Below are 10,984 nucleotides of genomic sequence, written 5' to 3'. Positions count from 1 at the left end.
TCTTAGGTTGTGTCAAATTATCTATCCCTTTTTTTCTTGCCTTTTATTTCTATTTTCGTTCTTAATCTTGCATCAAACAATGCCTCGCAAGGCCAACTTACCTCGTATGTCCAACTCAAACTGTACCTGTTATACTTTCCTGTTTACTTTCCCTTTCAATCTTTAACTTCAGGTTTCAATCATACCTACAAAATTTATACTATATCTGACATGTACCCTGCTTACCGTTACTTATCTTTTTTCTGATTCCTTCAGCTTCTTCTGTTAACACCTTATAACTGAACTTATCATCAATATATATATACATTCAATCCATTATCTCACTATACTTACAATAAATTACCTTGATGATGATCAGTTCGCCATTCTGTATCTACAAATTCTGGTAACGTAACCTCAATGAAATATCCAACCTCTGTAACTCCCAGTATCATTATATACATTCTCTTGTCGACACCACTCTCCTGCTCAAATCAAAGGTCAGTATATAAGGGATATCATTTCCTATCTCTTAGCTCTATCGCACGATCCTAAGATATGAAAAAAAAGTAACCATCCTAAATGCCCTGTATCCTCATGTTTATAAATGTGGCGCACAACACACCATAAACAAGACTCTACTAGACACGACTTTGCAGACAACCCCTAGGACGAACTGCTCTAATACCACTTTGTCACACCCCTATTCCTATAGGGCATTGATAACAACGAGGTTAGGGAGATCCCAAATTTATAATTAAAATATAAGAAGTGCGGAAGCAAATATAGAAAATAATCTAAAAACTAGAAAATAAAAGATATGGGAAATTCGAAGGAACAATCCACGAATTTCCAAGAACGTTAGTTCTAAAGTATTGACAAGATCCAAGTAACAACGTATAGATTTATAGGAATAAATCTAACGCCTTTACTTGAGATAACAAATCAAAAACAGTAGATTAGGATCCTGACCGCTTTGTGAGTAACTTAAGACAACAATTAGTATTTAGAACTAACCGCCTTCGAAAGAATACCAAAAAGAAATCAAAGATATCAAGGAAGAAATTATCTGACTACCTTGAACTAGGAACTAGTTAGGTTGAAAGATAAATCCTAAAGCAATGCCACAAAGGTTCAAAAGAACTCTCCATATAATATATTCTTCAAAATCTGATTTACAATGAATGACAATCAACCCTTTATATAGTTGTAAAGAAGGAGCTAGTCAAAATAGAAATAAATGGGAATTATCTTCCCTAAAAGCATAGAAGACTTCTCACACTTGGACCAAGGCAGTCAACATAGATTAAAACAACCTAGAAGACTACCCACACTTGGACCAATGCAAGTCAACATAGATTAAAACAACAATTAAATATTTATTCTAGAAACTAATATTTGGGCTAATTTGGGCTGCTGGAAACTTCTTCTTTTGGGGCTGATTTGGGCCTCATTTCATCTCACTTTGGACTTTAATTTGGGCCTCCAAATAGGTGTAAGACATGAGGAAAAAATCTGAATAGGGCTGGAGCTCTTCTGCCATCACAAGATAATTTTTTAATTGCTAATTGAAGCCCGTTGATCTTGACATAACATTTCCTTGTCCTTCAATGGAGTTGAGCTTCCATGGCTGCTATCATTTTCCCCCTCTTAAAGAAGATTCGTCTCGAATCTTGGTGGTGACCTTATTTGCTATTTAATGCATTTGAGCCTTCATGGTTGCTATCACTCTCCCCCTCTTAAAGAAGATTCATCTCGAATCTTGGTGGTGACCTTATTTGCTATTTAATGCATTTGAGCATTCATGGTTGCTATCATTCTTCCTCTCTTAAAGATGATTCTCGTCCTTGAATCATGATATTTTCCTGCAACCAACATGATAATCACAATAAGTAGAAAAACACAACAACCACTTGGTATGAGTAACACAAGGTAGTGACCATGCAACCATTTAATCCAGTTATTATTTTTATGCACAAACACTCCATTTAAATGTCCAAGTAAAACATCAGCTAACAGGAAAATGTAATCACCAACACAAGCACTAAAAACACAATTCATAGGCTCTTTAAACTGCAGAGGGTCATTAGCTAGACCAAAAGCGTATGAATACAAGGAAAACATACCATATTTGCTCTTGCTAAATAATTTAACCTCACCATTAGATATACCATAATCAAGATATGGATCAAAAGTAATTTCCTCAAGAAGTGTCTTGGAATAAACCTGCAAAAAAGGATCGACGAAACAAGATAAAGATATTGTGAAATTAGTAATATGTGAGCACTTATCCTTTTCCACACTTGAGCGACTATATCCTACATTTAGCTCAACTTCCTTAATATCTAAGACACCAAAAGCTTCATGTGTCTCATTATCTTCATTGGGAATTTCACCATCTTTTCTTCCTTCATTGGTATCCCAAAGTGGACAAAAATAAACTGCAAACTCATCTTTATTATCATCCCACAATGGGTTATCACACAATTTAAAACCTTGACTAATGAGATTAGTCATATCCCCTTCCACTGCTACAACTAAAAGACTACTAGCATAGTGCACATTAGACATTGAGTTCTCATCAACAACTGCATCACTAGAGTCAAATAAAGAATGACCTAAACAAGGAGCATAACTCTCATCCATAGGTGATGAAACAACAGATTCAAAAATTGAATTATCATAACTCTTACCTACAATTCCCTTTACATTCAATGGCTTTTAAAGGACATAAGTATTAGGTTTAGCCATTTTACCACAAGTTGCTTCCTTAAAGGATCCTCTACATTGGTCTACATGTGATGTAGCACTTGAAAATTTTGCGGAATCTTCTTGGCAACATAAGATCTTTATCTCTTTTCTTTGTTGTTCTAAAGACCGCATGGGTGCTTGTTCCGAATCCTGCAATGTAGATTCAAAAACACTAGAAATACAAAGAGTAAGGAGGTTAGAAGATAGACAAGAACCATTCTCACTTAAGCTCTCTTTTGATTCTCTCAATTCTTGTAACAAAACACTTTTTGTTCTAACATCTCTGCCTTCACTCTCATTCTTTTCACTCTTGCTTTTGTTTTTATCTCCATTCTTTTCTTGTGACAACTCACTCGCTTTTCTCAACTGAAACTTTCCTTTTTCCTCTCTTGAGTTGCCATTTTCACTCCCTTACTCCTCCCAATTTTGTATCTCTCTTCCTTATTATTTTCCTTTTCACTCAGTTCTTTTATTCTCTCATCTTCTCCTTTTCCGGAGGTTTAGGAACTTCTGTTAGTGTAAGAGAAGTTACACATGATGAAGAGTCACTCTTTTGTTCACAACTTGACTCCTCCTTTGGAAGATTACATACTTAACAATCGTATTGGAACGAGTAGGAATTTTGGAGTTAGCTTCATCTTGGGACAGTGTTATAGAATGAATGCGCTTCAATTCCTCCTTTAAATCACTCCACGTCAAAAGTAGCTGATTAAATTTCACCCAATGAGGGTTACGATAATCATCGACTAACTTCCTTAATTTCAAGGACAATGCCCTTGTGCCATACTCCAATTTTTCCATCTCCCAAAAATTGTTACAAGCAAATATATGCTCCATATAGTATTCCCATCGTAGGTAAGTTTCTTTACTAGCACACATGCACAATCTTGGTAGTACCACACGATTACTACCGCACTTGGCCAATCCTTCATAATCATAGATTATTGCAACTGTGAAAGACATAGTTATTTTAAAGAAAATGTATCACTTAGTTTTTTTTTTTTTTTTTTGGCTTTTTCCCTCAATTATTCTCACCCACTCTTGCCTTTTTCCCCTCAAATAACCTTTGGGAAAACACTTTGTGGATTTATAATTAAACCCCACTAGAATCAAGCCCTTAGTAGTAAAATAAAGAATTTTAGGGCACTTAGAAAGTGAAGAACTAATCCTAGAAAGAATTAGAATTTAGTTGAAACAAGACTCGAACAAAAAGGATTTTTTTTAACAACATAAAAAGTGTAAGAAAAAAAATTGATTGCTTGTAATATTTAAAGATCTAGGATCCCTTCTTCTTGTTTTCTATCTTAATCTTTAGAAAACAAATAGATGGAAGAAATTTCTTGGAGAGCAAACACCCAACTTTTTTTTTCTTTTTTTTTCTCGTCACTGTTCACTGCTATAGTACTTTTTTTTTTTTGCTCTTTTTTTTTTTTTTTCAAGAAATCCCCAAGATTATCAAGAATGGAATCTTGATAGAACCGCTCTGATACCACTTGATAACAACGAGGTTAGGGAGATCCCAAATTTATAATTAAAATATAAGAAGTGCGGAAGCAAATATAGAAAATAATCTAAAAACTAGAAAATAAAAGATATGGGAAATTCGAAGGAACAATCCATGAATTTCCAAGAACGTTAGTTCTAAAGTCTTGACAAGATCCAAGTAACAACGTATAGATTTATAGGAAGAAATCTAACGCCTTTACTTGAGATAACAAATCAAAAACAGTAGATTAGGATCCTAACCGCTTTGTGAGTAACTTAAGACAACAATTAGTATTTAGAACTAACCGCCTTCGAAAGAATACCAAAAAGAAATCAATGATATCAAGGAAGAAATTATCTTACTACCTTGAACTAGGAACTAGTTAGGTTGAAAGATAAATCCTAAAGTAATGCCACAAAGGTTCAAAAGAACTCTCAATATAATATATTCTTCAAAATCTGATTTACAATGAATGACAATCAACCCTTTATATAGTTGTAAAGAAGGAGCTAGTCAAAATAGAAATAAATGGGAATTATCTTCCCTAGATGCATAGAAGACTTCCCACACTTGGACCAAGGCAGTCAACATAGATTAAAACAACCTAGAAGACTACCCACACTTGGACCAATGCAAGTCAACATAGATTAAAACAACAATTAAATATTTATTCTAGAAACTAATATTTGGGCTAATTTGGGCTGCTGGAAACTTCTTCTTTTGGGGCTGATTTGGGCCTCATTTCATCTCACTTTGGACTTTAATTTGGGCCTCCAAATAGGTGTAAGACTTGAGGAAAAAATCTGAATAGGGCTGGAGCTCTTCTGACATCACAAGACAATTTTTTAATTGCTAATTGAAGCCCGTTGATCTTGACATAACATTTCCTTGTCCTTCAATGGAGTTGAGCTTCCATGGCTGCTATCATTTTTCCCCCCTTAAAGAAGATTCGTCTCGAATCTTGGTGGTGACTTTATTTGCTATTTAATGCATTTTAGCCTTCATGGTTTCTATCAGGAATGATGGGCACCCGACCCTTACTTAGAGCTGAGCGAACCCGCTGGTTCTCATTATACTCATAATATTACTGGACCCTTAATCATGAAATGATATGCATAATGAAAGCTTTTCAAAACATTCTTTTCGTCTTTCTTAAATCACGCAAAATCTGTAATCATATGAAATTCGTAAAGTGCAACATGATATATCCGCTTACATAGCCGTTTACAAGAATGAAATACTATGTACATGACCCTGTCTGCAAAAGTCTCTAACGTAGAACATGATATCAAAACATAAGTTGGGACAAGGTCCCAACATACCCATAATGCATCTGACTCAAATCATAAAGAAATACTATGACTCGGCCATACTCCGAATAAAATGGAGTTTACCAATCCAGCTGATAGCCTGGGAATACCCTACAGTCAGTCTCCTATATAATCTTTCCTGCAAAGCAATTTGGGGCTGTGTGGCATGAACACAGCGCCCCCAGGCAAAGGGACGTCAGTACATATAATGTACCGAGTATGTAAGGTAGCAGTAATCATAAGGAATGAATCATAAATCATAATTAAAGTACGAGAAACAACCTGTACGGTGAATAGCCCTGAAGGCAGAGAACAATAATGTAAATAGCCCCGAAGGCAAAGACTAGTAATGTAAATAGCCCTGAAGGCAGTGACAATGTATGTTTCCATGTAAAATCATTTATCAAATGCATAGGCCCTTAAAGACCGAATCTCTCTCATATAACGTACCCAGCACTAGTGGGACTCAGTGTGTATAACGTACCCGGCCCTAGTGGGACTCGGTGTGTATAATATACCCGGCCTGTATTAGGACTCGGTGTGAATAGCCAACAGATCAGTGGTTGCACATCTACGTACTGTACTCGGCCGACTATAGCGCGGCTTGGTGTCAGTAATATAATGAATACATAAATATATAAATGAATGCATATGAGACTCGTAGAATCATTATGGAACCTTTCGAATAGATGTAAGGACATAAGGATTCAAGTGTTATTATTAAGCAATAATGTTCAATAAGTAAAGCTGTCGAAAACATAGACATGAACAATATATAACAAGGTAGCATTTGGGGTCAAGTCATAATTCCCCTAACGTGTCTAAGGGTGGGAGTCACTTTTGGGGTTTATATGTTTGTCGTTCGTTCGTATCGTAAGGATCATGCCAAAATGAAAGAAAAGAGAGCCTTAACATACCTTGTCCGCTTCTTAAGCTAATCCAAACCTAAGTCTCGGGCTTCCCAAGATCTACAACAATGTCAGTAGATACCAAACATTAGCTAAAGGTACTTAGGAAACCAACTCTAAGCTATCACGTCATTTATAGAAATTCGGACAGCATTTCCTTTATAAATTCAACAAACCCCGAGAATTCAACCCGACCAAATCATCAACAACAACACCAACAACCATATTAACAACATCAATAATTAATCCCATCGATCCATCCCCTCAACAATATAAAAATAGTTTCAATAATTCAAACAATATTGCGACGAGCGGCAAACTTGGCTTGTCAATTAAACAATAGTTTTAAACCCCATCTTCATTCCAAAATTTCTCAACAATATTAACAACAACAATAAAACCTCCAGGTTATTCAATTAATTTCCAGTCATATAATTTCATAAGAACAACTACCCAAAACAGCCCACCGAACTACAACACCCATTTATCCGATTTCCGATATAATTTTCGTATTTCTTTCATCTAGCAATGTAGATACGACTTAGATACATCAAATACATCTAGGAGAGAGGATTTCTTACCTTATATGCAAAGAAGTAGTCTTCTTCCACCTTACTTCACTTTGAAGAAGGCCCGGATTCAACAACACGACAACAACGGAATAACGGGATCGAGGTAGAGAGCAAAACTTGTATATATTTCTTGAGAGGAATTATACTTTGATATTAGGGGCTGAAATACACGTTGTTTCTTCTTGGTTTTTGAGAGGAAAATTTTGCTACTAAGTTGTTGAAGAAACAGATTTGATGTTATGTCTTGCAAGAGAAATGTAGTAGAACGTTCTTGCTACTTCCAGTAGCTCAACCCCAAAGTGATTTGCTGACCAAGTTACTTCATAAGAAAAGGGCACCTAAGCTCCTCTTAATTAGAATGGAAAATATCAATTTAAGTGCCCCTTTTTATGTGTACATAAAGTGTACACGTTCCAGCCCCCTTTCAACCACATAATAGGTCTTCATCCATTAATTAATAATTGTTGGCACTTTCTTGGAGGGACCCACACGAAATTAACACCATTCTTATAACATCGAGCTCCTAATATACACAATTAATATGACCAATATTTTCCCGTGGGTCAAGTCTACTTACATATGTCGAGCGGTTAAAATTATAGCCCAAAAGTACGGGATATTACATTGACGAAACTTATTCTCTTCGATTTGTTTAACCTCTGACCTTCATGACACTTCCTTATCACTTGTTAAGCATACCATGAATACTGATGACCTCAAAAATAATCTTTTCCTTCAGCTTATGTCGATTAACTCATGACAAATCCAACATACAAAGTACGGGATGTAACAGGGCAACACCACTAGTGGGCGGCATGAGATGGTACCCCGGACGTGAGAGGCCTGGACGCAGGCTAATGATTATCACACCGTACCTATATGGACGGGCAGCTTATACATTTATGCATACATGATATGATGATGATTATGAAGTAAGCCAGCATGCATTATTTCTTTTATAATTTACAGTCAGATACAGTTGCTCCTTATTTGATGCTTCCTTTATCTCATTGACGTATTATTATTGCTTATGCCTCTTATACTCAGTACAATGTTCGTACTGACGTCCGTTTTCTTTGGACGCTGTGTTCATGCCCACAGGTAGACAGGGAGGTGATCTTGACCCAAACTCGTAGGAGCTATTAGCTGACTTGAGAGCACTCCATTGTTCCGGAGGTGCCTTTGATCATTATTTTGTGTAAATATGTTTATTTTGGGCATGATGGGTACCGTCCCGTCCCTATGTCTAGCACTCTAGTAGAGGCTCGTAGATATGCAGGTGTGGGTTATATGGTCTCACAATGTTGTTATTATTATATATATATATATATATATATATATATATATATATATATATATATATATATATATATATATATATATATATATATATTATTTTTGATAGCCGAAGGGCTTATGTATATAAAAGTGATTATGTTTCCAAATGGAACAATGATTTTCTGTGATTGGAGTATGAGTTTGATGAAAAAATGCTTAATGAGTATGATGAGGAGTAGAATGAGTGGTGCTCGGTGGTTAGCCCCGGGTACCCGTCACGGCCCCTAGTCGGGTCGTGACATCGTGTGCATGAAAGTGTTGTGGAAAGTGACCTTTGTCTTTATGAGAGTGGAATTCCAAGCTCTGAATCTTTGTTGTTCAAAGATTCTTCTCTCTTAAAAGATAATGTCCTATTCGATGATAACATGACTAGTGAGAGTGATATGCATAGTGGTTGGTATTGCAATGTTGAGCATGTAGCCACCTTTGGAGGCTATAATGTGTTTTGTAATCCACTATGGGATGATGACACTCTTTCCTACGATGGACATCTTCCTTTGAGGAATTGTGATCAACTTATGGGGAGGGAAAGTGTTAAAAACGAAGGTGATTCTTGCCTAGAAATTGAAAATTCTTCCTTTCATGTTCAACTTCATAATAGCCTATTGAATGATTTTGTTCTTGAACCTAATAGTGAGGCTACATTTGAGGATGACATAGATGAGGAAGTTATCTTAAGTGATACCTTTCTTTATTACTTGTTTGCTTATGATGACTCTTATTTGTGTTGGGGGTGCATCTTATGTTGGGGAAGGTACTTGTGGGTTAGTTGGTTGTGTTATTAACCCTAATAGGTAGCCTATACTTCCCATTTCACCCGGGTGTTACCTTGTTTGATTTAGGGACACCTTGTTTGGAAAATGAGTTTCCATGGTGCTTCATATCAAATAAAACCAATGTCGTATTACATACTTCATAATTTGCATCCATTGATTTTATTACTTCATCCTTATGTCATGAACCTTGGAGGGATCAACTTCTTGATACCTCATGTGTGCCAATGTTATTCATGATTGTTATTGATGTGTGGTTGTACCACAAATTTGTCCATCCTTGGCATGTATGTGTGGTTATTACTTTGTGTGCTAACCCTCAATCGGATTCGAGGATGAATCCTTGTGAAGAAGGGGAGGATGATATGATCGTACTTGGCACACATCACCTAAAGACTTACATCCAAGATATGGAACTTCAAGCTCTACAAGCTATATGAATGAGAAGGAATACAATTGAGGCCTTTGGAGGCTCCTACAAGCCACACAAGATGGATTACGATGTGTGGAAGGTAGCTTGGGCGAGGCTTGACAAAGAAGCTACTAGAAAGGAGGCCAAAAGCTCAAAGTAGCTAGAAGTGCAAGAAAGGTAAAAGTGCAAAGTGGACAAACGTGCAAGAAAGGACAGAAATGCAAAGTGGCTACAATTGCAAGCTTGGACAAGATCGGGAGTTAGCTATTTTCGCAAGAAGGGATCATTTAGAATTCCAAGCCAACATTCGAGATAGCCAAACAAGGCCCTTGCCTTATTAATGGCATTCTTGTAATAACTAGCCTAGCTCTTAAGTCTCTTAGTAGAAATATTAGACTTAGGTTATTTTCATTACTTAGATTTTGATGATAAATATTTGAGTGATGATAGGATTATCATAGTTTGTTTAGCTAGGATTTAGCTTAGTTTAGTAGCCTTTATGGTGGATTCCATTGTTGGTCTTTAAACCTTTAATTCCATTGATTTCATGAAGAGTTGTTCATTTGTGGATTCATTTGAATCACTCTTGCCTTGATTTCAATTAGTACAGGTTCTTTTAGGATTGAATTAGATTGGGAGGTGTTGGATTTAATATATCCAAGGTTGCCCATAAATTCACCCTAATTAGGTCCAAGAGCTTTTATCCAAGAGTTTTTATCCTCTATTCCTCATCCCCTTTTCTTCGTATCATTAAATTTCGCGTTTTGGATTGAATTGGTTCTTACCCAATTCTATTCGTATCAAACTGCACCACTGGAACCTTTTTTGTTCCACTTATATATAAATGCCCCTCACGTTTTATTTCTCATTTTTCACTCTCCAAACCAGAGAAAACCCTAATATATCTCCTCTCAACATTTCCTATCAAATTAGTTATGTTCTACCAAGATCCGAGCCCCGTGAACCCAAGCTAGTGAAGGGAAAGTTGTTCCTAGGGTTTGGTTGAAGCTGTTCAGCTTAAGAGTTCCAGTTGAAGTTTGATGCTTCTAGTTCCTCTCCTTTAAGGTATGTATGTAATTCTGATCTTCACTATTGAGTTAATTACCAAGAGTTTTAGTAATTTTAAAGTGAAGAGAGCATAGTTGTGGAAGTGGTAAGTTAACTAAGTTAAGCTGGGGCTAGGGGCTGGCTGTTTGGGGAGGTGTTTTGAGATAGATTTGGTTATATTTTGATATGTAAGAATTGATATTGTTGTTGTTGATGGTCGGGTTGAATTGGAATTAAAGGGTTATTAAGTTTACAAATGAGATGTTGCCCGAATTTCATTAAGTGTAAACTAGATTGAGGTTGGTATATGAGTACAATCTAGTCTAATAATTGATCCTTGGGCATGTGTGTAGATTTTTCAAGCTTGGGATAGTAGTATAGCTAGCTTGAAATGCGAATAAGATATGT

Source organism: Lycium barbarum, chromosome 10, assembly GCF_019175385.1.
Source record: "Lycium barbarum isolate Lr01 chromosome 10, ASM1917538v2, whole genome shotgun sequence".
In the NCBI taxonomy this organism is placed as follows: domain Eukaryota; kingdom Viridiplantae; phylum Streptophyta; class Magnoliopsida; order Solanales; family Solanaceae; genus Lycium; species Lycium barbarum.
This window is presented reverse-complemented; position numbering follows the sequence as displayed.